Source organism: Lonchura striata, unplaced genomic scaffold, assembly GCF_046129695.1.
Source record: "Lonchura striata isolate bLonStr1 unplaced genomic scaffold, bLonStr1.mat Scaffold_82, whole genome shotgun sequence".
Lineage (NCBI taxonomy): Eukaryota > Metazoa > Chordata > Aves > Passeriformes > Estrildidae > Lonchura > Lonchura striata.
The window spans coordinates 2,030,728-2,058,493 of record NW_027461187.1 but is presented as its reverse complement, the minus strand read 5'-3'; positions in this window follow the sequence as shown (position 1 = coordinate 2,058,493).

Sequence of the window (27,766 nt, the reverse complement as noted above, 5' to 3'; positions counted from 1 at the left end):
GCTGGCTTGTGCAATTTAAAAACTTCTTATAAGAGTATAATTTAACAGCACATAACTATAAAATAGATGACAATTTTATTTCCACAAATTATCCTATAGACATATAACAGTCCTAATGATTCCTTGAGGCCTTGCAGTGTCACAATGTTCTCCATGGTTCCACAGGCCCCACAGTGTCATGTGACTCCTCTGTTCCATGAGTCCTGCAATGTCACAATGGACCTTTGGACCAATGGACCATGGGGCTTTGCAGTGTCACAACGCTCTCCTTTGGCTCCACAGGGTCACAATGGAGCGCTGATTACAGGCAGCCTCTCTGTGTTACCCTGGAGCTTTGTTTCCATGAAGTCTCGGAGTGTCCCAATGCAGCCTTGGTTGGATGGGGCCTCACAGTGTCACAATGATGCCTACATTCCACTGAGGCACATGGCGTCACTTGGGTCCCCTTGCTTCCATGAGGCCCAGCAATGTCACAGTGGTGTCCATGAATCCATGAAGACGCACAGTGTCCCAATGGTCTCTTGATCTCACATGGTCCCACAGTGTCCCAATGGCCCCTTGTTCTCACAAGGCCCCACAGTGTCCCAATGGTCACTTCTTCTCACATGGCCCCACAGTGTAACAATGGTCCCTTGGTTCCATGGTTCCTGGTCTGGTGCATTCCCCTCTCCCCTTCTCAGGCCGCCCTGCCAGCTGAGAAATGCTCACTGGGCCTGGGCCTTGGCCAGCAGCCCCTGGGCTCAGCTCCTCTGGAGCTCATCACAGACACTGTCTGCTCCAGGCTCAACCCTTCATTTCCTGGGGAGATGCCAAAGCCTCCGCAGGGAACATTTCCCTTTGCTCAGGGGAATTTCACACAGGTGCCTTGTAGTGACTCTTTGTGTCTGTGTGCACACAGGAGTGCCTGTGCTCAGGGAAATGTGGCAGATATGCTGCTCCCTGAGGACTTTGGATGCCTTGGATAGCTGAGCCAGTCAGGCCTGGAAGTAAGGTTAAGTCATGTCACCCTGATTCTTAAGATTTTCTAAAGCCTTCTGAGTTTACATTCTGTTGGAGAACCTTCCCACACAATTTCTGTCAACAACATATTGTTTACAATCTTTTATGGGGGTGGACAAACTTGATGTACTAGTGGTTTGTCCAATGTCTTTGGAGAGGTGGCCCATTCACTCTCCAATCCAATGTCACCTTTGGGAAAGTATAAAAGTTGGAGTCAGAGAATAAACTTTTATCTTTACCTTGAAAATAGCAGGTGGCTCGCGTCGTGCTTTCACGTGTCTTATAGCGACAAAGTCACAAGCTGTAAGCAAAGTTAAATGCTGCTAAGAGTTGTTCTTTTGCTAATTTGTGAAGCTTAATAGAAGTTATAAGCGAAGTTGGATATTGTTAAGTGTTATTCCACAGCTCTGTTTAGCTTTTAGGCTGTATTCCTTTTATCCTTGCCCTCACTGTCCTTTCGTCACACACACACAGACATTAACATACACACTCACAAAAAAACACACAGAGACACAGAGACACTGGGACAGTTCTTGACTCCTTTTTGGTTTGATTGCCTGGATTTTGTTTGGTTTTGTTGTTGCTTTGTTTCCTTGGTGTGCCTGAAGTGTCCAGTCAGGAGCAGAGTGACTCTTGCCAAGGAACTCTGTGGTGCTGTCACTTAATATTAAAGCTGTTTTATGCTACTCCCCTGCTGGGGATTTTTATAAGTGCTCTCAAGCCCTCCTTCATAAGAGGGTGAAGGAGCCCTGGCCAAGCTCTGGCCCTGGGGGCACAGGGATGCTGCTAGGGGGTCCCTGTCTCCCTGTTACAACTTTCAGGGCCCTGAGCCCCTGTCCCCGTGTCAGGCTCTGGGCTTGATCTCCTCGAACATCCTCAGGAGGAGGCTGCAGCGCCAGGGGCAGGGGGACCCAGAGGGACACGCGATGCCACTGTGCACCAGCAGCTTTGGACTTCTCTGGGAGGAACTGTGAGTGGGAGCTGGCTTGAAGTGACCTCCCCAGTAAGGTCACAGAGCCCCTGAGATGTCACACTGCCTCCTGGGATGTCACAGCCCACCCTGGGATCTCACAAATCCCCCTTGTGATGCCACAGAGCCAGTGCTGCTCTATCACTCTGGGATGTCATACAGTTGCGCTGTGATGGCACAGAAGACTCTGGCATCACAAAGTCAGCCCGTGTCACAATCCTCTAGTGCAAGCGGGAATCATGACAGTTCATTTTCCCCATCTCAGAATTAGCAGAAGTAGATAGGCTTATCATGAGAAACCGAATGTGATAAACATGTTAGAAATGAAAGGCTCCAAGTTATTAGTTATTAATTTAATAAAAGTTATTAAGTGTACCAAATATAAGTTTTGAGAAAAATGGAAAAAAGCCACTATAAAAAAAAGTCAGTGTGGAGCCCGGGATTGCCACCAGGTGAGACACAGGTTTGACAGCTGCAGCAGAGGGTCCTCTATGCTTCACACCGACCGTCCTGTCTGACCCATTTTTATACCATTTTCCATGCCTGAGCCAGAGTCCCTTTTCTTCCTTTTTGGAGTGCATGTATTCATGTGGAGTTCTTTTCTCTGTGGCAAGTTGAACAATACATGTCCGGAGAGTGATGAACACCTGTGTTTGCAGTCCCGGAATTCGGATTTGAGATGTACCTCCCTGATGGCTCTGACTATCTCGGTCTCGGATATTTATCGTGTATTTATGGTCCGGGTGTTTCTCGGACAACCTTGATGCATGATCCCTCTCTGGGCTGGCCACTTTCGTTCGCTTGGAAATAAAGTCCTCCCTCTCTTGTCCAGGTGGCTTTCACATGGTGTTGCAATCACTGTTGCTGGCTTGTGCAATTTAAAAACTTCTTATAAGAGTATAATTTAACAGCACATAACCATAAAATAGATGACAATTTTATTTGCACAAATTATCCTATAGACATATAACAGTCCTAATGATTCCTTGAGGCCTTGCAGTGTCAAAATGTTCTCCATGGTTCCACAGGCCCCACAGTGTTCATGTGACTCCTCTGTTCCATGAGTCCTGCAATGTCACAATGGACCTTTGGAACAATGGACCATGGGGCTTTGCAGTGTCACAACGCTCTCCTTTGGCTCCACAGGGTCACAATGGAGCACTGATTACAGGCAGCCTCTCTGTGTTACCCTGGAGCTTTGTTTCCGTGGGGTCTCGCAGTGTCCCAATGGAGCCTTGGTTGGATGGGGCCTCACAGTGTCACAATGATTCCTACATTCCACTGAGGCACACGGCGTCACTTGGGTCCCCTTGCTTCCATGAGGCCCAGCAATGTCACAGTGGTGTCCATGAATCCATGAGGACTCACAGTGTCCCAATGGTCTCTTGATCTCACATGGTCCCACAGTGTCCCAATGGTCCCTTGGTCTCACAAGGCCCCACAGTGTCCCAATGGTCACTTCTTCTCACATGGCCCCACAGTGTAACAATGGTCCCTTGGTTCCATGGTTCCTGGTCTGGTGCATTCCCCTCTCCCCTTCTCAGGCCGCCCTGCCAGCTGAGAAATGCTCACTGGGCCTGGGCCTTGGCCAGCAGCCCCTGGGCTCAGCTCCTCTGGAGCTCATCACAGACACTGTCTGCTCCAGGCTCAACCCTTCATTTCCTGGGGAGATGCCAAAGCCTCCGCAGGGAACATTTCCCTTTGCTCAAGGGAATTTCACACAGGTGCCTTGTAGTGACTCTTTGTGTCTGTGTGCACACAGGAGTGCCTGTGCTCAGGGAAATGTGGCAGATATGCTGCTCCCTGAGGACTTTGGATGCCTTGGATAGCTGAGCCAGTCAGGCCTGGAAGTAAGGTTAAGTCATGTTACCCTGATTCTTAAGATTTTCTAAAGCCTTCTGAGTTTCCATTCTGTTGGAGAACCTTCCCACACAATTTCTGTCAACAACATATTGTTTACAATCTTTTATGGGGGTGGACAAACTTGATGTACTAGTGGTTTGTCCAATGTCTTTGGACAGGTGGCCCATTCACTCTCCAATCCAATGTCACCTTTGGGAAAGTATAAAAGTTGGAGTCAGAGAATAAACTTTTATCGTTACCTTGCAAATAGCAGGTGGCTCGCGTCGTGCTTTCACGTGTCTTATAGCGACAAAGTCACAAGCTGTAAGCAAAGTTAAATGCTGCTAAGAGTTGTTCTTTTGCTAATTTGTGAAGCTTAATAGAAGTTCTAAGCGAAGTTGAATATTGTTAAGTGTTATTCCACAGCTCTGTTTAGCTTTTAGGCTGTATTCCTTTTCTCCTTGCCCTCACTGTCCTTTCGTCACACACACACAGACATTAACATACACACTCACAAAAAAACACACAGAGACACAGAGACACTGGGACAGTTCTTGACTCCTTTTTGGTTTGATTGCCTGGATTTTGTTTGGTTTTGTTGTTGCTTTGTTTCCTTGGTGTGCCTGAAGTGTCCAGTCAGGAGCAGAGTGACTCTTGCCAAGGAACTCTGTGGTGCTGTCACTTAATATTAAAGCTGTTTTATGCTACTCCCCTGCTGGGGATTTTTATAAGTGCTCTCAAGCCCTCCTTCATAAGAGGGTGAAGGAGCCCTGGCCAAGCTCTGGCCCTGGGGGCACAGGGATGCTGCTAGGGGGTCCCTGTCTCCCTGTTACAACTTTCAGGGCCCTGAGCCCCTGTCCCCGTGTCAGGCTCTGGGCTTGATCTCCTCGAACATCCTCAGGAGGAGGCTGCAGCGCCAGGGGCAGGGGGACCCAGAGGGACACGCGATGCCACTGTGCACCAGCAGCTTTGGACTTCTCTGGGAGGAACTGTGAGTGGGAGCTGGCTTGAAGTGACCTCCCCAGTAAGGTCACAGAGCCCCTGAGATGTCACACTGCCTCCTGGGATGTCACAGCCCACCCTGGGATCTCACAAATCCCCCTTGTGATGCCACAGAGCCAGTGCTGCTCTATCACTCTGGGATGTCATACAGTTGCGCTGTGATGGCACAGAAGACTCTGGCATCACAAAGTCAGCCCGTGTCACAATCCTCTAGTGCAAGCGGGAATCATGACAGTTCATTTTCCCCACCTCAGAATTAGCAGAAGTAGATAGGCTTATCATGAGAAACCGAATGTGATAAACATGTTAGAAATGAAAGGCTCCAAGTTATTAGTTATTAATTTAATAAAAGTTATTAAGTGTACCAAATATAAGTTTTGAGAAAAATGGAAAAAAGCCACTATAAAAAAAAGTCAGTGTGGAGCCCGGGATTGCCACCAGGTGAGACACAGGTTTGACAGCTGCAGCAGAGGGTCCTCTATGCTTCACACCGACCGTCCTGTCTGACCCATTTTTATACCATTTTCCATGCCTGAGCCAGAGTCCCTTTTCTTCCTTTTTGGAGTGCATGTATTCATGTGGAGTTCTTTTCTCTGTGGCAAGTTGAACAATACATGTCCGGAGAGTGATGAACACCTGTGTTTGCAGTCCCGGAATTCGGATTTGAGATGTACCTCCCTGATGGCTCTGACTATCTCGGTCTCGGATATTTATCGTGTATTTATGGTCCGGGTGTTTCTCGGACAACCTTGATGCATGATCCCTCTCCGGGCTGGCCACTTTCGTTCGCTTGGAAATAAAGTCCTCCCTCTCTTGTCCAGGTGGCTTTCACATGGTGTTGCAATCACTGTTGCTGGCTTGTGCAATTTAAAAACTTCTTATAAGAGTATAATTTAACAGCACATAACCATAAAATAGATGACAATTTTATTTGCACGAATTATCCTATAGACATATAACAGTCCTAATGATTCCTTGAGGCCTTGCAGTGTCAAAATGTTCTCCATGGTTCCACAGGCCCCACAGTGTTCATGTGACTCCTCTGTTCCATGAGTCCTGCAATGTCACAATGGACCTTTGGAACAATGGACCATGGGGCTTTGCAGTGTCACAACGCTCTCCTTTGGCTCCACAGGGTCACAATGGAGCACTGATTACAGGCAGCCTCTCTGTGTTACCCTGGAGCTTTGTTTCCGTGGGGTCTCGCAGTGTCCCAATGGAGCCTTGGTTGGATGGGGCCTCACAGTGTCACAATGATTCCTACATTCCACTGAGGCACACGGCGTCACTAGGGTCCCCTTGCTTCCATGAGGCCCAGCAATGTCACAGTGGTGTCCATGAATCCATGAGGACTCACAGTGTCCCAATGGTCTCTTGATCTCACATGGTCCCACAGTGTCCCAATGGTCCCTTGGTCTCACAAGGCCCCACAGTGTCCCAATGGTCACTTCTTCTCACATGGCCCCACAGTGTAACAATGGTCCCTTGGTTCCATGGTTCCTGGTCTGGTGCATTCCCCTCTCCCCTTCTCAGGCCGCCCTGCCAGCTGAGAAATGCTCACTGGGCCTGGGCCTTGGCCAGCAGCCCCTGGGCTCAGCTCCTCTGGAGCTCATCACAGACACTGTCTGCTCCAGGCTCAACCCTTCATTTCCTGGGGAGATGCCAAAGCCTCCGCAGGGAACATTTCCCTTTGCTCAAGGGAATTTCACACAGGTGCCTTGTAGTGACTCTTTGTGTCTGTGTGCACACAGGAGTGCCTGTGCTCAGGGAAATGTGGCAGATATGCTGCTCCCTGAGGACTTTGGATGCCTTGGATAGCTGAGCCAGTCAGGCCTGGAAGTAAGGTTAAGTCATGTTACCCTGATTCTTAAGATTTTCTAAAGCCTTCTGAGTTTCCATTCTGTTGGAGAACCTTCCCACACAATTTCTGTCAACAACATATTGTTTACAATCTTTTATGGGGGTGGACAAACTTGATGTACTAGTGGTTTGTCCAATGTCTTTGGACAGGTGGCCCATTCACTCTCCAATCCAATGTCACCTTTGGGAAAGTATAAAAGTTGGAGTCAGAGAATAAACTTTTATCTTTACCTTGCAAATAGCAGGTGGCTCGCGTCGTGCTTTCACGTGTCTTATAGCGACAAAGTCACAAGCTGTAAGCAAAGTTAAATGCTGCTAAGAGTTGTTCTTTTGCTAATTTGTGAAGCTTAATAGAAGTTCTAAGCGAAGTTGAATATTGTTAAGTGTTATTCCACAGCTCTGTTTAGCTTTTAGGCTGTATTCCTTTTATCCTTGCCCTCACTGTCCTTTCGTCACACACACACACACACACATTAACATACACACTCACACAAAAACACACAGAGACACACAGACAACGGGACAGTTCTTGACTCCTTTTTGGTTTGATTGCCTGGATTTTGTTTGGTTTTGTTGTTGCTTTGTTTCCTTGCTGTGCCTGAAGTTTCCAGTCAGGAGCAGAGTGACTCTTGCCAAGGAACTCTGTGGTGCTGTCACTTAATATTAAAGCTGTTTTATGCTACTCCCCTGCTGGGGATTTTTATAAGTGCTCTCAAGCCCTCCTTCATAAGAGGGTGAAGGAGCCCTGGCCAAGCTCTGGCCCTGGGGGCACAGGGATGCTGCTAGGGGGTCCCTGTCTCCCTGTTACAACTTTCAGGGCCCTGAGCCCCTGTCCCCGTGTCAGGCTCTGGGCTTGATCTCCTCGAACATCCTCAGGAGGAGGCTGCAGCGCCAGGGGCAGGGGGACCCAGAGGGACACGGGATGCCACTGTGCACCAGCAGCTTTGGACTTCTCTGGGAAAAACTGTGAGTGGGGGCTGGCTTGAAGTGACCTCCCCAGTAAGGTCACAGAGCCCCTGAGATGTCACACTGCCTCCTGGGATGTCACAGCCCACCCTGGGATCTCACAAATCCCCCTTGTGATGTCACAGAGCCAGTGCTGCTCTAGCACTCTGGGATGTCATACAGTTGCGCTGTGATGGCACAGAAGACTCTGGCATCACAAAGTCAGCCCGTGTCACAATCCTCTAGTGCAAGCGAGAATCGTGACAGTTCATTTTCCCCACCTCAGAATTAGCATTAGTAGATAGGCTTATCATGAGAAACCGAATGTGATAAACATGTTAGAAATGAAAGGCTCCAAGTTATTAGTTATTATTTTAATTAAAGTTATTAAGCGTACCAAATATAAGTTTTGAGAAAAATGGAAAAAAGCCACTATAAAAAAAAGTCAGTGTGGAACCTTGGGATTCCCACCAGGTGAGACACAGTTTTGACAGCTGCAGCAGAGGGTCCTCTATGCTTCACACCGACCGTCCTGTCTGACCCATTTTTATACCATTTTCCATGCCTGAGCCAGAGTCCCTTTTCTTCCTTTTTGGAGTGCATGTATTCATGTGGAGTTCTTTTCTCTGTGGCAAGTTGAACAATACATGTCCGGAGAGTGATGAACACCTGTGTTTGCAGTCCCGGAATTCGGATTTGAGATGTACCTCCCTGATGGCTCTGACTATCTCGGTCTCGGATATTTATCGTGTATTTATGGTCCGGGTGTTTCTCGGACAACCTTGATGCACGATCCCTCTCTGGGCTGGCCACTTTCGTTCGCTTATAAATAAAGTCCTCCCTCTCTTGTCCAGGTGGCTTCGACATGGTGTTGCAATCACTGTTGCTGGCTTGTGCAATTTAAAAACTTCTTATAAGAGTATAATTTAACAGCACATAACCATAAAATAGATGACAATTTTATTTGCACGAATTATCCTATAGACATATAACAGTCCTAATGATTCCTTGAGGCCTTGCAGTGTCACAATGTTCTCCATGGTTCCACAGGCCCCACAGTGTCATGTGACTCCTCTGTTCCATGAGTCCTGCAATGTCACAATGGACCTTTGGACCAATGGACCATGGGGCTTTGCAGTGTCACAACGCTCTCCTTTGGCTCCACAGTGTCACAATCGAGCACTGATTACAGGCAGCCTCTCTGTGTTACCCTGGAGCTTTGTTTCCGTGGGGTCTCGCAGTGTCTCAGTGGAGCCTTGGTTGGATGGGGCCTCACAGTGTCACAATGATGCCTACATTCCACTGAGGCACATGGCATCACTAGGGTCCCCTTGCTTCCATGAGGCCCAGCAATGTCACAGTGGTGTCCATGAATCCATGAGGACTCACAGTATCCCAATGGTCTCTTGAGCTGCCATGGCCCCACAGTGTAACTATTGTCCCTTGGTTCCATGGTTCCTGGTCTGGTGCATTCCCCTCTCCCCTTCTCAGGCCGCCCTGCCAGCTGAGAAATGCTCACTGGGCCTGGGCCTTGGCCAGCAGCCCCTGGGCTCAGCTCCTCTGGAGCTCATCACAGACACTGTCTGCTCCAGGCTCAACCCTTCATTTCCTGGGGAGATGCCAAAGCCTCCACAGGGAACATTTCCCTTTGCTCAGGGGAATTTCGCACAGGTGCCTTGTAGTGACTCTTTGTGTCTGTGTGCACACAGGAGTGCCTGTGCTCAGGGAAATGTGGCAGATATGCTGCTCCCTGAGGGCTTTGGATGCCTTGGATAGCTGAGCCAGACAGGCCTGGAAGTAAGGTTAAGGCATGTCACCCTGATTCTTAAGATTTTCTAAAGCCTTCTGAGTTTACATTCTGTTGGAGAACCTTCCCACACAATTTCTGTCAACAACATATTGTTTACAATCTTTTATGGGGCTGGACAAACTTGATGTACTAGTGGTTTGTCCAATGTCTTTGGACAGGTGGCTCATTCACTCTCCAATCCAATGCCACCTTTGGGAAAGTATAAAAGTTGGAGTCAGAGAATAAACTTTTATCGTTACCTTGCAAATAGCAGGTGGCTCGCGTCGTGCTTTCACGTGTCTTATAGCGACAAAGTCACAAGCTGTAAGCAAAGTTAAATGCTGCTAAGAGTTGTTCTTTTGCTAATTTGTGAAGCTTAATAGAAGTTATAAGCGAAGTTGAATATTGTTAAGTGTTATTCCACAGCTCTGTTTAGCTTTTAGGCTGTATTCCTTTTCTCCTTGCCCTCACTGTCCTTTCGTCACACACACACAGACATTAACATACACACTCACAAAAAAACACACAGAGACACAGAGACACTGGGACAGTTCTTGACTCCTTTTTGGTTTGATTGCCTGAATTTTGTTTGGTTTTGTTGTTGCTTTGTTTCCTTGGTGTGCCTGAAGTGTCCAGTCAGGAGCAGAGTGACTCTTGCCAAGGAACTCTGTGGTGCTGTCACTTAATATTAAAGCTGTTTTATGCTACTCCCCTGCTGGGGATTTTTAAAGTGCTCTCAAGCTCTCCTTCATAAGAGGGTGAAGGATCCCTGGCCAAGCTCTGGCCCTGGGGGCACAGGGATGCTGCTAGGGGGTCCCTGTCTCCCTGTTCCGTCCAAGTTTGAGGGCCCTGAGCCCCTGTCCCCGTGTCAGGCTGTGGGCTTGATCTCCTCGAACATCCTCGGGGGGAGGCTGCAGCGCCAGGGGCAGGGGGACCCAGAGGTACACGGGATGCCACTGTGCACCAGCACCTTTGGACTTCTCTGGGAGGAACTGTGAGTGGGAGCTGGCTTGAAGTGACCTCCCCAGTAAGGTCACAGAGCCCCTGAGATGTCACACTGCCTCCTGGGATGTCACAGCCCACCCTGGGATCTCACAAATCCCCCTTGTGATGTCACAGAGCCAGTGCTGCTCTAGCACTCTGGGATGTCATACAGTTGCGCTGTGATGGCACAGAAGACTCTGGCATCACATAGTCAGCCCGTGTCACAATCCTCTAGTGCAAGCGGGAATCATGACAGTTCATTTTCCCCACCTCAGAATTCGCAGAAGTGGATAGGCTTATCATGAGAAACCGAATGTGATAAACATGTTAGAAAAGAAAGGCTCCAAGTTATTAGTTATTATTTTAATAAAAGTTATTAAGTGTACCAAATATAAGTTTTGAGAAAAATGGAAAAAAGCCACTATAAAAAAAAGTCAGTGTGGAGCCCGGGATTGCCACCGGGTGAGACACAGGTTTGACAGCTGCAGCAGAGGGTCCTCTATGCTTCACACCGACCGTCCTGTCTGACCCATTTTTATACCATTTTCCATGCCTGAGCCAGAGTCCCTTTTCTTCCTTTTTGGAGTGCATGTATTCATGTGGAGTTCTTTTCTCTGTGGCAAGTTGAACAATACATGTCCGGAGAGTGATGAACACCTGTGTTTGCAGTCCCGGAATTCGGATTTGAGATGTACCTCCCTGATGGCTCTGACTATCTCAGTCTCGGATATTTATCGTGTATTTATCGTCCGGGTGTTTCTCGGACAACCTTGATGCATGATCCCTCTCCGGGCTGGCCACTTTCGTTCGCTTGTAAATAAAGTCCTCCCTCTCTTGTCCAGGTGGCTTTCACATGGTGTTGCAATCACTGTTGCTGGCTTGTGCAATTTAAAAACTTCTTATAAGAGTATAATTTAACAGCACATAACCATAAAATAGATGACAATTTTATTTGCACGAATTATCCTATAGACATATAACAGTCCTAATGATTCCTTGAGGCCTTGCAGTGTCACAATGTTCTCCATGGTTCCACAGGCCCCACAGTGTCATGTGACTCCTCTGTTCCATGAGTCCTGCAATGTCACAATGGACCTTTGGACCAATGGACCATGGGGCTTTGCAGTGTCACAATGCTCTCCTTTGGCTCCACAGGGTCACAATGGAGCACTGATTACAGGCAGCCTCTCTGTGTTACCCTGGAGCTTTGTTTCCGTGGGGTCTCGCAGTGTCCCAATGGAGCCTTGGTTGGATGGGGCCTCACAGTGTCACAATGATGCCTACATTCCACTGAGGCACACGGCGTCACTAGGGTCCCCTTGCTTCCATGAGGCCCAGCAATGTCACAGTGGTGTCCATGAATCCATGAGGACTCACAGTGTCCCAATGGTCTCTTGATCTCACATGGTCCCACAGTGTCCCAAAGGCCCCTTGGTCTCACAAGGCCCCACAGTGTCCCAATGGTCACTTCTTCTCACATGGCCCCACAGTGTAACAATGGTCCCTTGGTTCCATGGTTCCTGGTCTGGTGCATTCCCCTCTCCCCTTCTCAGGCCGCCCTGCCAGCTGAGAAATGCTCACTGGGCCTGGGCCTTGGCCAGCAGCCCCTGGGCTCAGCTCCTCTGGAGCTCATCACAGACACTGTCTGCTCCAGGCTCAACCCTTCATTTCCTGGGGAGATGCCAAAGCCTCCGCAGGGAACATTTCCCTTTGCTCAGGGGAATTTCACACAGGTGCCTTGTAGTGACTCTTTGTGTCTGTGTGCACACAGGAGTGCCTGTGCTCAGGGAAATGTGGCAGATATGCTGCTCCCTGAGGACTTTGGATGCCTTGGATAGCTGAGCCAGTCAGGCCTGGAAGTAAGGTTAAGTCATGTTACCCTGATTCTTAAGATTTTCTAAAGCCTTCTGAGTTTCCATTCTGTTGGAGAACCTTCCCACACAATTTCTGTCAACAACATATTGTTTACAATCTTTTATGGGGCTGGACAAACTTGATGTACTAGTGCTTTGTCCAATGTCTTTGGACAGGTGGCCCATTCACTCTCCAATCCAATGTCACCTTTGGGAAAGTATAAAAGTTGGAGTCAGAGAATAAACTTTTATCTTTACCTTGCAAATAGCAGGTGGCTCGCGTCGTGCTTTCACGTGTCTTATAGCGACAAAGTCACAAGCTGTAAGCAAAGTTAAATGCTGCTAAGAGTTGTTCTTTTGCTAATTTGTGAAGCTTAATAGAAGTTCTAAGCGAAGTTGAATATTGTTAAGTGTTATTCCACAGCTCTGTTTAGCTTTTAGGCTGTATTCCTTTTATCCTTGCCCTCACTGTCCTTTCGTCACACACACACACACACATTAACATACACACTCACACAAAAAGACACAGAGACACACAGACACCGGGACAGTTCTTGACTCCTTTCTGGTTTGATTGCCTGGATTTTGTTTGGTTTTGTTGTTGCTTTGTTTCCTTGCTGTGCCTGAAGTTTCCAGTCAGGAGCAGAGTGACTCTTGCCAAGGAACTCTGTGGTGCTGTCACTTAATATTAAAGCTGTTTTATGCTACTCCCCTGCTGGGGATTTTTATAAGTGCTCTCAAGCCCTCCTTCATAAGAGGGTGAAGGAGCCCTGGCCAAGCTCTGGCCCTGGGGGCACAGGGATGCTGCTAGGGGGTCCCTGTCTCCCTGTTACAAATTTCAGGGCCCTGAGCCCCTGTCCCCGTGTCAGGCTCTGGGCTTGATCTCCTCGAACATCCTCAGGAGGAGGCTGCAGCGCCAGGGGCAGGGGGACCCAGAGGTACACGGGATGCCACTGTGCACCAGCAGCTTTGGACTTCTCTGGGAGGAACTGTGAGTGGGAGCTGGCTTGAAGTGACCTCCCCAGTAAGGTCACAGAGCCCCTGAGATGTCACTCTGCCTCCTGGGATGTCACAGCCCACCCTGGGATCTCACAAATCCCCCTTGTGATGCCACAGAGCCAGTGCTGCTCTATCACTCTGGGATGTCATACAGTTGCGCTGTGATGGCACAGAAGACTCTGGCATCACAAAGTCAGCCCGTGTCACAATCCTCTAGTGCAAGCGGGAATCATGACAGTTCATTTTCCCCATCTCAGAATTAGCAGAAGTAGATAGGCTTATCATGAGAAACCGAATCTGATAAACATGTTAGAAATGAAAGGCTCCAAGTTATTAGTTATTAATTTAATAAAAGTTATTAAGTGTACCAAATATAAGTTTTGAGAAAAATGGAAAAAAGCCACTATAAAAAAAAGTCAGTGTGGAGCCCGGGATTGCCACCAGGTGAGACACAGGTTGGACAGCTGCAGCAGAGGGTCCTCTATGCTTCACACCGACCGTCCTGTCTGACCCATTTTTATACCATTTTCCATGCCTGAGCCAGACTCCATTTTCTACCTTTTTGGAGTGCATGTATTCATGTGGAGTTCTTTTCTCTGTGGCAAGTTGAACAATACCTGTCCGGAGAGTGATGAACACCTGTGTTTGCAGTCCCGGAATTCGGATTTGAGATGTACCTCCCTGATGGCTCTGACTATCTCAGTCTCGGATATTTATCGTGTATTTATCGTCCGGGTGTTTCTCGGACAAACTTGATGCATGATCCCTCTCCAGGCTGGCCACTTTCGTTCGCTTGTAAATAAAGTCCTCCCTCTCTTGTCCAGGTGGCTTTCACATGGTGTTGCAATCACTGTTGCTGGCTTGTGCAATTTAAAAACTTCTTATAAGAGTATAATTTAACAGCACATAACCATAAAATAGATGACAATTTTATTTGCACGAATTATCCTATAGACATATAACAGTCCTAATGATTCCTTGAGGCCTTGCAGTGTCACAATGTTCTCCATGGTTCCACAGGCCCCACAGTGTCATGTGACTCCTCTGTTCCATGAGTCCTGCAATGTCACAATGGACCTTTGGACCAATGGACCATGGGGCTTTGCAGTGTCACAATGCTCTCCTTTGGCTCCACAGGGTCACAATGGAGCACTGATTACAGGCAGCCTCTCTGTGTTACCCTGGAGCTTTGTTTCCGTGGGGTCTCGCAGTGTCCCAATGGAGCCTTGGTTGGATGGGGCCTCACAGTGTCACAATGATGCCTACATTCCACTGAGGCACACGGCGTCACTAGGGTCCCCTTGCTTCCATGAGGCCCAGCAATGTCACAGTGGTGTCCATGAATCCATGAGGACTCACAGTGTCCCAATGGTCTCTTGATCTCACATGGTCCCACAGTGTCCCAAAGGCCCCTTGGTCTCACAAGGCCCCACAGTGTCCCAATGGTCACTTCTTCTCACATGGCCCCACAGTGTAACAATGGTCCCTTGGTTCCATGGTTCCTGGTCTGGTGCATTCCCCTCTCCCCTTCTCAGGCCGCCCTGCCAGCTGAGAAATGCTCACTGGGCCTGGGCCTTGGCCAGCAGCCCCTGGGCTCAGCTCCTCTGGAGCTCATCACAGACACTGTCTGCTCCAGGCTCAACCCTTCATTTCCTGGGGAGATGCCAAAGCCTCCGCAGGGAACATTTCCCTTTGCTCAGGGGAATTTCACACAGGTGCCTTGTAGTGACTCTTTGTGTCTGTGTGCACACAGGAGTGCCTGTGCTCAGGGAAATGTGGCAGATATGCTGCTCCCTGAGGACTTTGGATGCCTTGGATAGCTGAGCCAGTCAGGCCTGGAAGTAAGGTTAAGTCATGTTACCCTGATTCTTAAGATTTTCTAAAGCCTTCTGAGTTTCCATTCTGTTGGAGAACCTTCCCACACAATTTCTGTCAACAACATATTGTTTACAATCTTTTATGGGGCTGGACAAACTTGATGTACTAGTGCTTTGTCCAATGTCTTTGGACAGGTGGCCCATTCACTCTCCAATCCAATGTCACCTTTGGGAAAGTATAAAAGTTGGAGTCAGAGAATAAACTTTTATCTTTACCTTGCAAATAGCAGGTGGCTCGCGTCGTGCTTTCACGTGTCTTATAGCGACAAAGTCACAAGCTGTAAGCAAAGTTAAATGCTGCTAAGAGTTGTTCTTTTGCTAATTTGTGAAGCTTAATAGAAGTTCTAAGCGAAGTTGAATATTGTTAAGTGTTATTCCACAGCTCTGTTTAGCTTTTAGGCTGTATTCCTTTTATCCTTGCCCTCACTGTCCTTTCGTCACACACACACACACACATTAACATACACACTCACACAAAAAGACACAGAGACACACAGACACCGGGACAGTTCTTGACTCCTTTCTGGTTTGATTGCCTGGATTTTGTTTGGTTTTGTTGTTGCTTTGTTTCCTTGCTGTGCCTGAAGTTTCCAGTCAGGAGCAGAGTGACTCTTGCCAAGGAACTCTGTGGTGCTGTCACTTAATATTAAAGCTGTTTTATGCTACTCCCCTGCTGGGGATTTTTATAAGTGCTCTCAAGCCCTCCTTCATAAGAGGGTGAAGGAGCCCTGGCCAAGCTCTGGCCCTGGGGGCACAGGGATGCTGCTAGGGGGTCCCTGTCTCCCTGTTACAAATTTCAGGGCCCTGAGCCCCTGTCCCCGTGTCAGGCTCTGGGCTTGATCTCCTCGAACATCCTCAGGAGGAGGCTGCAGCGCCAGGGGCAGGGGGACCCAGAGGGACACGCAATGCCACTGTGCACCAGCAGCTTTGGACTTCTCTGGGAGGAACTGTGAGTGGGAGCTGGCTTGAAGTGACCTCCCCAGTAAGGTCACAGAGCCCCTGAGATGTCACTCTGCCTCCTGGGATGTCACAGCCCACCCTGGGATCTCACAAATCCCCCTTGTGATGCCACAGAGCCAGTGCTGCTCTATCACTCTGGGATGTCATACAGTTGCGCTGTGATGGCACAGAAGACTCTGGCATCACAAAGTCAGCCCGTGTCACAATCCTCTAGTGCAAGCGGGAATCATGACAGTTCATTTTCCCCATCTCAGAATTAGCAGAAGTAGATAGGCTTATCATGAGAAACCAAATGTGATAAACATGTTAGAAATGAAAGGCTCCAAGTTATTAGTTATTAATTTAATAAAAGTTATTAAGTGTACCAAATATAAGTTTTGAGAAAAATGGAAAAAAGCCACTATAAAAAAAAGTCAGTGTGGAGCCCGGGATTGCCACCAGGTGAGACACAGGTTGGACAGCTGCAGCAGAGGGTCCTCTATGCTTCACACCGACCGTCCTGTCTGACCCATTTTTATACCATTTTCCATGCCTGAGCCAGACTCCATTTTCTACCTTTTTGGAGTGCATGTATTCATGTGGAGTTCTTTTCTCTGTGGCAAGTTGAACAATACCTGTCCGGAGAGTGATGAACACCTGTGTTTGCAGTCCCGGAATTCGGATTTGAGATGTACCTCCCTGATGGCTCTGACTATCTCGGTCTCGGATATTTATCGTGTATTTATGGTCCGGGTGTTTCTCGGACAACCTTGATGCACGATCCCTCTCTGGGCTGGCCACTTTCGTTCGCTTGTAAATAAAGTCCTCCCTCTCTTGTCCAGGTGGCTTTGACATGGTGTTGCAATCGCTGTTGCTGGCTTGTGCAATTTAAAAACTTCTTATAAGTGTATAATTTAACAGCACATAACTATAAAATAGATGACAATTTTATTTGCACAAATTATCCTATAGACATATAACAGTCCTAATGATTCCTTGAGGCCTTGCAGTGTCACAATGTTCTCCATGGTTCCACAGGCCCCACAGTGTCATGTGACTCCTCTGTTCCATGAGTCCTGCAATGTCACAATGGACCTTTGGACCAATGGACCATGGGGTGTTGCAGTGTCACAACGCCCTCCTTTGGCTCCACAGGGTCACAATGGAGCACTGATTACAGGCAGCCTCTCTGTGTTACCCTGGAGCTTTGTTTCCGTGGGGTCTCGCAGTGTCCCAATGGAGCCTTGGTTGGATGGGGCCTCACAGTGTCACAATGATGCCTACATTCCACTGAGGCACACGGCGTCACTAGGGTCCCCTTGCTTCCATGAGGCCCAGCAATGTCACAGTGGTGTCCATGAATCCATGAGGACTCACAGTGTCCCAATGGTCTCTTGATCTCACATGGTCCCACAGTGTCCCAAAGGCCCCTTGGTCTCACAAGGCCCCACAGTGTCCCAATGGTCACTTCTTCTCACATGGCCCCACAGTGTAACAATGGTCCCTTGGTTCCATGGTTCCTGGTCTGGTGCATTCCCCTCTCCCCTTCTCAGGCCGCCCTGCCAGCTGAGAAATGCTCACTGGGCCTGGGCCTTGGCCAGCAGCCCCTGGGCTCAGCTCCTCTGGAGCTCATCACAGACACTGTCTGCTCCAGGCTCAACCCTTCATTTCCTGGGGAGATGCCAAAGCCTCCGCAGGGAACATTTCCCTTTGCTCAGGGGAATTTCACACAGGTGCCTTGTAGTGACTCTTTGTGTCTGTGTGCACACAGGAGTGCCTGTGCTCATGGAAATGTGGCAGATATGCTGCTCCCTGAGGACTTTGGATGCCTTGGATAGCTGAGCCAGTCAGGCCTGGAAGTAAGGTTAAGTCATGTCACCCTGATTCTTAAGATTTTCTAAAGCCTTCTGAGTTTACATTCTGTTGGAGAACCTTCCCACACAATTTCTGTCAACAACATATTGTTTACAATCTTTTATGGGGCTGGACAAACTTGATGTACTAGTGCTTTGTCCAATGTCTTTGGACAGGTGGCCCATTCACTCTCCAATCCAATGTCACCTTTGGGAAAGTATAAAAGTTGGAGTCAGAGAATAAACTTTTATCTTTACCTTGCAAATAGCAGGTGGCTCGCGTCGTGCTTTCACGTGTCTTATAGCGACAAAGTCACAAGCTGTAAGCAAAGTTAAATGCTGCTAAGAGTTGTTCTTTTGCTAATTTGTGAAGCTTAATAGAAGTTCTAAGCGAAGTTGAATATTGTTAAGTGTTATTCCACAGCTCTGTTTAGCTTTTAGGCTGTATTCCTTTTATCCTTGCCCTCACTGTCCTTTCGTCACACACACACACACACATTAACATACACACTCACACAAAAAGACACAGAGACACACAGACACCGGGACAGTTCTTGACTCCTTTCTGGTTTGATTGCCTGGATTTTGTTTGGTTTTGTTGTTGCTTTGTTTCCTTGCTGTGCCTGAAGTTTCCAGTCAGGAGCAGAGTGACTCTTGCCAAGGAACTCTGTGGTGCTGTCACTTAATATTAAAGCTGTTTTATGCTACTCCCCTGCTGGGGATTTTTATAAGTGCTCTCAAGCCCTCCTTCATAAGAGGGTGAAGGAGCCCTGGCCAAGCTCTGGCCCTGGGGGCACAGGGATGCTGCTAGGGGGTCCCTGTCTCCCTGTTACAAATTTCAGGGCCCTGAGCCCTGTCCCTGTGTCAGGCTCTGGGCTTGATCTCCTCGAACATCCTCAGGAGGAGGCTGCAGCGCCAGGGGCAGGGGGACCCAGAGGGACACGCGATGCCACTGTGCACCAGCAGCTTTGGACTTCTCTGGGAGGAACTGTGAGTGGGAGCTGGCTTGAAGTGACCTCCCCAGTAAGGTCACAGAGCCCCTGAGATGTCACTCTGCCTCCTGGGATGTCACAGCCCACCCTGGGATCTCACAAATCCCCCTTGTGATGCCACAGAGCCAGTGCTGCTCTATCACTCTGGGATGTCATACAGTTGCGCTGTGATGGCACAGAAGACTCTGGCATCACAAAGTCAGCCCGTGTCACAATCCTCTAGTGCAAGCGGGAATCATGACAGTTCATTTTCCCCATCTCAGAATTAGCAGAAGTAGATAGGCTTATCATGAGAAACCGAATCTGATAAACATGTTAGAAATGAAAGGCTCCAAGTTATTAGTTATTAATTTAATAAAAGTTATTAAGTGTACCAAATATAAGTTTTGAGAAAAATGGAAAAAAGCCACTATAAAAAAAAGTCAGTGTGTAACCTTGGGATTGCCACCAGGTGAGACACAGGTTGGACAGCTGCAGCAGAGGGTCCTCTATGCTTCACACCGACCGTCCTGTCTGACCCATTTTTATACCATTTTCCATGCCTGAGCCAGACTCCCTTTTCTACCTTTTTGGAGTGCATGTATTCATGTGGAGTTCTTTTCTCTGTGGCAAGTTGAACAATACCTGTCCGGAGAGTGATGAACACCTGTGTTTGCAGTCCCGGAATTCGGATTTGAGATGTACCTCCCTGATGGCTCTGACTATCTCGGTCTCGGATATTTATCGTGTATTTATCGTCCGGGTGTTTCTCGGACAACCTTGATGCACGATCCCTCTCTGGGCTGGCCACTTTCGTTCGCTTGTAAATAAAGTCCTCCCTCTCTTGTCCAGGTGGCTTCGACATGGTGTTGCAATCACTGTTGCTGGCTTGTGCAATTTAAAAACTTCTTATAAGAGTATAATTTAACAGCACATAACCATAAAATAGATGACAATTTTATTCGCACGAATTCTCCTATAGACATATAACAGTCCTAATGATTCCTTGAGGCCTTGCAGTGTCACAATGTTCTCCTTTGGCTCCACAGGGTCACAATGGAGCACTGATTACAGGCAGCCTCTCTGTGTTACCCTGGAGCTTTGTTTCCATGGGGTCTCGCAGTGTCTCAGTGGAGCCTTGGTTGGATGGGGCCTCACAGTGTCACAATGATGCCTACATTCCACTGAGGCACATGGCGTCACTAGGGTCCCCTTGCTTCCATGAGGCCCAGCAATGTCACAGTGGTGTCCATGAATCCATGAGGACTCACAGTGTCCCAATGGTCTCTTGATCTCACATGGTCCCACAGTGTCCCAATGGTCCCTTGGTCTCACAAGGCCCCACAGTGTCCCAATGGTCACTTCTTCTCACATGGCCCCACAGTGTAACAATGGTCCCTTGGTTCCATGGTTCCTGGTCTGGTGCATTCCCCTCTCCCCTTCTCAGGCCGCCCTGCCAGCTGAGAAATGCTCACTGGGCCTGGGCCTTGGCCAGCAGCCCCTGGGCTCAGCTCCTCTGGAGCTCATCACAGACACTGTCTGCTCCAGGTTCAACCCTTCATTTCCTGGGGAGATGCCAAAGCCTCCGCAGGGAACATTTCCCTTTGCTCAGGGGAATTTCTCACAGGTGCCTTGTAGTGACTCTTTGTGTCTGTGTGCACACAGGAGTGCCTGTGCTCATGGAAATGTGGCAGATATGCTGCTCCCTGAGGGCTTTGGATGCCTTGGATAGCTGAGCCAGTCAGGCCTGGAAGTAAGGTTAAGTCATGTCACCCCGATTCTTAAGATTTTCTAAAGCCTTCTGAGTTTACATTCTGTTGGAGAACCTTCCCACACAATTTCTGTCAACAACATATTGTTTACAATCTTTTATGGGGGTGGACAAACTTGATGTACTAGTGGTTTGTCCAATGTCTTCGGACAGGTGGCTCATTCACTCTCCAATCCAATGTCACCTTTGGGAAAGTATAAAAGTTGGAGTCAGAGAATAAACTTTTATCGTTACCTTGCAAATAGCAGGTGGCTCGCGTCGTGCTTTCACGTGTCTTATAGCGACAATGTCACAAGCTGTAAGCAAAGTTAAATGATGCTAAGAGTTGTTCTTTTGCTAATTTGTGAAGGTTAATAGAAGTTATAAGCGAAGTTGAATATTGTTAAGTGTTATTCCACAGCTCTGTTTAGCTTTTAGGCTGTATTCCTTTTATCCTTGCCCTCACTGTCCTTTCGTCACACACTCACACAAAAACACACAGAGACACACAGACACTGGGACAGTTCTTGACTCCTTTTTGGTTTGATTGCCTGGATTTTGTTTGGTTTTGTTGTTGCTTTGTTTCCTTGCTGTGCCTGAAGTTTCCAGTCAGGAGCAGAGTGACTCTTGCCAAGGAACTCTGTGGTGCTGTCACTTAATATTAAAGCTGTTTTATGCTACTCCCCTGCTGGAGATTTTTATAAGTGCTCTCAAGCCCTCCTTCATAAGAGGGTGAAGGAGCCCTGGCCAAGCTCTGGCCCTGGGGGCACAGGGATGCTGCTAGGGGGTCCCTGTCTCCCTGTTACAAATTTCAGGGCCCTGAGCCCCTGTCCCCGTGTCAGGCTCTGGGCTTGATCTCCTCGAACATCCTCAGCGGGAGGCTGCAGCGCCAGGGGCAGGGGGACCCAGAGGGACACGCAATGCCACTGTGCACCAGCAGCTTTGGACTTCTCTGGGAGGAACTGTGAGTGGGAGCTGGCTTGAAGTGACCTCCCCAGTAAGGTCACAGAGCCCCTGAGATGTCACTCTGCCTCCTGGGATGTCACAGCCCACCCTGGGATCTCACAAATCCCCCTTGTGATGCCACAGAGCCAGTGCTGCTCTATCACTCTGGGATGTCATACAGTTGCGCTGTGATGGCACAGAAGACTCTGGCATCACAAAGTCAGCCCGTGTCACAATCCTCTAGTGCAAGCGGGAATCATGACAGTTCATTTTCCCCATCTCAGACTTAGCAGAAGTAGATAGGCTTATCATGAGAAACCGAATGTGATAAACATGTTAGAAATGAAAGGCTCCAAGTTATTAGTTATTAATTTAATAAAAGTTATTAAGTGTACCAAATATAAATTTTGAGAAAAATGGAAAAAAGCCACTGTAAAAAAAAGTCAGTGTGGAGCCCGGGATTGCCACCGGGTGAGACACAGGTTTGACAGCTGCAGCAGAGGGTCCTCTATGCTTCACACCGACCGTCCTGTCTGACCCATTTTTATACCATTTTCCTTGCCTGAGCCAGAGTCCCCTTTCTTCCTTTTTGGAGTGCATGTATTCATGTGGAGTTCTTTTCTCTGTGGCAAGTTGAACAATACATGTCCGGAGAGTGATGAACACCTGTGTTTGCAGTCCCGGAATTCGGATTTGAGATGTACCTCCCTGATGGCTCTGACTATCTCGGTCTCGGATATTTATCGTGTATTTATGGTCCGGGTGTTTCTCGGACAACCTTGATGCATGATCCCTCTCTGGGCTGGCCACTTTCGTTCGCTTGTAAATAAAGTCCTCCCTCTCTTGTCCAGGTGGCTTCGATATGGTGTTGCAATCACTGTTGCTGGCTTGTGCAATTTAAAAACTTCTTATAAGAGTATAATTTAACAGCACATAACTATAAAATAGATGACAATTTTATTTCCACAAATTATCATATAGACATAGAACAGTCCTAATGATTCCTTGAGGCCTTGCCTTGGTTAGACAAGACAGGAGTCTGTGAAAGAGGGCAAAGCCTCCTGTGCAATGGAGAACGGCAAACCCCCCTCCCTCTGAATTACGAGGATCTTTAAATTAAAAGGCTCTCAGGCAAAGATATGGGAGTGGGAGTAACAATTCTTTACTAGGAGAAAACTAGACAACAATTTAAAAAGGAAAATGCAATCGGTACAAACAAAACTAGTGAAAGAAAAAGTCTAGAACCTGAGGAATGCCAGTATCAGGTTTTGCTGGGACAATTGCTTTCCCTTGCAATAGTTGATGAGTTGCAGCTGAAGTGGTGATCTTTAGAAGGGTATAATTTTCCTCTGAAGATCTGGTGGCAGTGGGGGCCGGTCTTCCTCTGCGCCGGGGTTGCCTCTGAGCTCCGCTGCCGTCGCCTCTGCGCGCGCCGGCTGCTTCGCTGCGGGTGCCGCCGAAGAGAGAGCGAGAGAGAGCTGCTTTCCCCGGGAATCCCGCGAAGAGAGAGAGAGAGCTGCTTCTCTCGGAGTCCCGCGAAGAAAGAGGGAGAGCTGCTTCTCTCGGAATCCCGCGAAGAGAGAGTGAGAGAGCTGCTTCTCTCGGAGTCCCGCGAAGAAAGAGTGAGAGAGCTGCTTCCCCCCTCTGGGTGGGACCCCTCACGGCGTTACATTTTTTTCAGCCTTTCATTGAATCAGTCAAAGGTGTATACACAAACCATTGTCTCTGAGAGAGATAACAAAAAACCTGTCCAACCGGTTCGCCTTCGACAGATGGCAAATGGAATACAAGCTTATCTTACAACCCAGGACATTATCCACCCCTTATTCTATTTCCATCTGCACACCATGAAATCTTACACCCAGTTCTCTCTTAAGACTAAGTTTCCCTGTGGTACACAGCGGGTCTCCCCATCTTCCTGCATTACCCACCAAGTGTAACCAGGTCCTTGAGCAAAGACAATCCCACGAATGGGTTGGTCTTTGCCTGAGGTGGGATTAATCCAAACAGTTTTCCCTAAAATACCTTTCATATGTACTACAGGGACCTTATCTCCATCTACTGCGTGTAAGGGTTCTGACTGAGCAGGGCCAGCTCGATTGACAGACCCCCGGGTGTTGACTATCCAGGTTGCTTTTGCCAGGTTAATTTCCCAGTTTCTAAATGTTCCCCCACCGAGTGCCTTCAGGGTAGTCTTAAGGAGTCCGTTGCACCGTTCAACTTTGCCGGCAGCTGGAGCATGATAGGGAATATGATATATCCATTCGATACCATGTTCTCTGGCCCAGGTGTTGATAAGGCTGTTCTTGAAATGGGTGCCGTTGTCAGACTCAATTCTCTCAGGGGTGCCGTGTCTCCACAGGACTTGTTTTTCCAAGCCTAAGATGGTGTTCCGGGCAGTGGCATGAGGTACAGGGAAAGTCTCCAGCCATCCAGTGGTGGCTTCTACCATGGTCAGCACGTAGCGCTTGCCTTGGCGTGTCTGGGGCAGTGTGATGTAGTCAATCTGCCAGGCCTCCCCATACTTGTACTTGGACCACCGCCCACCATACCATAGGGGCTTCACCCTCTTGGCCTGTTTGATGGCAGCACACGTCTCACAGTCATGGATAACCTGGGAAACACTGTCCATGGTTAGATCCACCCCTCGGTCTCGTGCCCACTTGTAGGTGGCATCTCTGCCCTGATGACCTGAGGCATCATGAGCCCATCGAGCCAGGAACAACTCCCCCTTATGGTGCCAATCTAAGTCTATCTTTGACACCTCTATTTTTGCTGCCTGATCTACCTGCTCGTTGTTCCGGTGCTCCTCATTAGCCCGACTTTTGGGGACATGGGCATCTACATGACGGACTTTCACCGTCAGCTTTTCCACCCGAGAGGCAATGTCTTTCCATATATCAGCAGCCCAGATTGGCTTTCCTCTACGTTGCCAGTTGGCCTTTCTCCACCTTCCCAGCCAGCCCCACAGAGCATTGGCTACCATCCATGAATCAGTATAAAGGTAGAGCTTTGGCCACTTTTCCCTTTCAGCAATGTCCAGAGCCAGCTGAACGGCCTTGAGTTCAGCGAGTTGGCTCGATCCACCTTCTCCTTCGGTAGCTTGTGCAACTTGGCGTGTGGGGCTCCATACGGCTGCTTTCCACTTCCGGTTCATCCCTACGATGCGACAGGAACCGTCAGTGAAAAGAGCGTAGCAGGTCTCCTCTGCTGGTAGTTGGTTGTATGGTGGAGCTTCTTCAGCCCTTGCCACTTGTACCTGCTCCTCATCATCAGTGAGACCAAAGTTTTCACCTTCTGGCCAGTTCGTAATTATCTCCAAAATCCCAGGGCGATTCAGGTTTCCAATACGGGCGCGTTGAGTGATGAGGGCAATCCATTTGCTCCATGTGGCGTCAGTGGCATGGTGGGTAGTAGGAACCTTTCCTTTAAACATCCACCCCAGCACCGGTAGTCGGGGTGCCAGGAGGAGTTGTGTTTCTGTGCCAATTACTTCCGAGGCTGCTTGAACTCCTTCAAAGGCAGCCAAGATTTCCTTCTCTGTGGGAGTGTAGTTGGCTTCAGACCCTCTGTAACTTCGGCTCCAGAATCCCAGTGGTCGGCCTCGAGTCTCCCCAGGCACTTTCTGCCAAAGGCTCCAAGACAACCCATGGCTCCCGGCTGCAGAGTAGAGCACATTCTTGACCTCTGGTCCCGTTCTGACTGGGCCAAGGGCTACAGCATGAGCGATCTCCTGCTTGATCTGGGTGAAGGCTTGTTGCTGCTCAGGGCCCCAGTGGAAATCATTCTTCTTTCGGGTAACCAGATAAAGAGGGCTCACAATCTGGCTATACTCAGGAATGTGCATTCTCCAGAAACCTATGGCACCCAGGAAAGCTTGTGTTTCCTTTTTGCTGGTTGGTGGGGACATAGCTGTGATCTTGTTGATGACCTCAGTGGGAATCTGGCGCCGTCCATCTTGCCATTTCACTCCCAGGAACTGGATCTCTCGGGCAGGTCCCTTGACTTTGCTCTTCTTGACGGCAAAGCCAGCTTCTAGTAGTATCTGGATGATCCTCTCACCTTTCTCAAACACTTCTGCCGCTGTGCTCCCCCACACAATGATGTCATCAATGTATTGCAGGTGTTCTGGAGCCTCACCCTTTTCTAGTGCAGCCTGGATCAGTCCATGGCAGATGGTGGGGCTGTGTTTCCACCCCTGGGGCAGTCGGTTCCAGGTGTACTGCACGCCCCTCCAGGTGAAAGCAAACTGAGGCCTGCATTCTGCTGCCAGAGGAATGGAGAAAAACGCATTAGCAATATCAATGGTGGCATACCACTTTGCTGCCTTGGACTCCAGCTCGTACTGGAGTTCCAGCATGTCCGGCACAGCAGCGCTCAGCGGTGGAGTCACTTCATTTAAGCCACGATAGTCCACAGTCAATCTCCATTCTTTGTCAGATTTGCGCACAGGCCAGATGGGGCTGTTGAAGGGTGAGTGGGTTTTGCTGACCACCCCTTGGCTCTCCAGCTCCCGAATCATTTTGTGGATGGGGATCACGGCATCTCGATCCGTCCGATACTGCCGGCGGTGCACTGTCGAGGTCGCAATTGGCACGCGTTGTTCTTCCACCCTTAGGAGTCCTACTGCAGAGGGGTTTTCTGACAGTCCAGGCAAGGTGTTCAATTGCTTAATGTCTTCTGCCTCTACAGCGGCTATTCCAAAAGCCCACCTGAGTCCCTTTGGGTCTTTGTAATATCCGTTCCGGAGGAAGTCTATACCTAGGATACACGGAGCATCTGGGCCAGTCACTATAGGGTGTTTCTTCCACTCCTTCCCAGTCAGGCTCACCTCAGCTTCCACCAGAGTCAATTGTTGTGATCCCCCTGTCACACCAGCAATGGAAACAGGCTCTGCCCCCACATGTCCCGATGGTATCAGAGTACACTGTGCACCAGTATCAACTAAAGCATCATATTTTTGTGGCTCTGATGTGCCAGGCCATCGGATCCACACTGTCCAGAAGATCCGGTTTTCCCGTGCCTCTCCCTGGCTAGAGACAGGGCCCCTCTAACACTGGTTATCATTCCTTCCCTGGGCATACATACTAGAGGTCCCTTCAAGGGGGTCTGACAGATCGTACCCACAAGCTTGGTCACGGGAGGTTGAGGCTACCTTCACTTTGGTGGAACTCCCCCGGTTAGAGTTTCCCTCCTTGAGTTGACGGACCCGTGCTGCCAGGACAGAGGTGGGTTTTCCATCCCACCTCCCCATGTCTTCCCCATGGTCACGCAGGAAGAACCACAGATTAGCCCTTGGGGTGTACCCTCTCTCTCTAGCTGGGGATTGTTGGGTGCTGATTCTGGGGCCTGTGACTCTCACGGGTGCTGTATTAACCTTCCTTATCTCCTCCCTCATCTCCTCTTTAAACTCCTTAATCACAGCTGAGATATGAGCCTGCATTGGGCCATTAATCATACTCTCATAATTCCTAAGTTTGTTGGCAACAGAACCTATTGTCTCCCGGTGGGTGTCAGCATTGATCGTTGCAATGAAGGTGGCGTATTGAGATGGCCCAAGATTTGCCAGACTCCACAGCATTTGTCCTGTACACCTGACCTTGTCAGGGTCATTATTGTGTCGTCCATCCCTCCCAAAGAGTACCTCCAATACTGCCACTTCTCTCAGCTGTTGGATCCCTTCCTCGAGGGTCTTCCAGCGCATTCTATGATGGTGCTCTTGCATTCTCTCTCTGTGGATAAACCTCTCCCTGACACTCATTAAGAGCCGCTCCCAGAGAGAAAGGGACCCTGGTTCCCTTACAAAAACCTGATTTATACCCGAGTCCTGGGTCAAGGGTCCCAAGTTCCTTGCCTCACCACCGTCCAGCTGCACGCCTGTACCCATAAGATCCCAAACCCGGAGTAGCCAGGTAGCATAAGCCTCACGCCCTCGTCGCACAATGTCTTTATGCAGATTGCGAAGACTTTCGTACGTCAGGGACTCGGTGATGATAGCAATCTCTGGCTCCCCTGTGGGTTGTGAGGTTCCTCCATTCCTGTCCCTATCTGCAGGGTGCTCTGCTTTCACCTTAGACTTCCTTGTTTCTACCGGGGCCACTGCTGCTGACCGTGACTGCCCTTGTGGTTCAGCTGGAACCTGGACAGTTGTAACATTAGTGGGTTCCACAGCTGTACTATTAGACTGT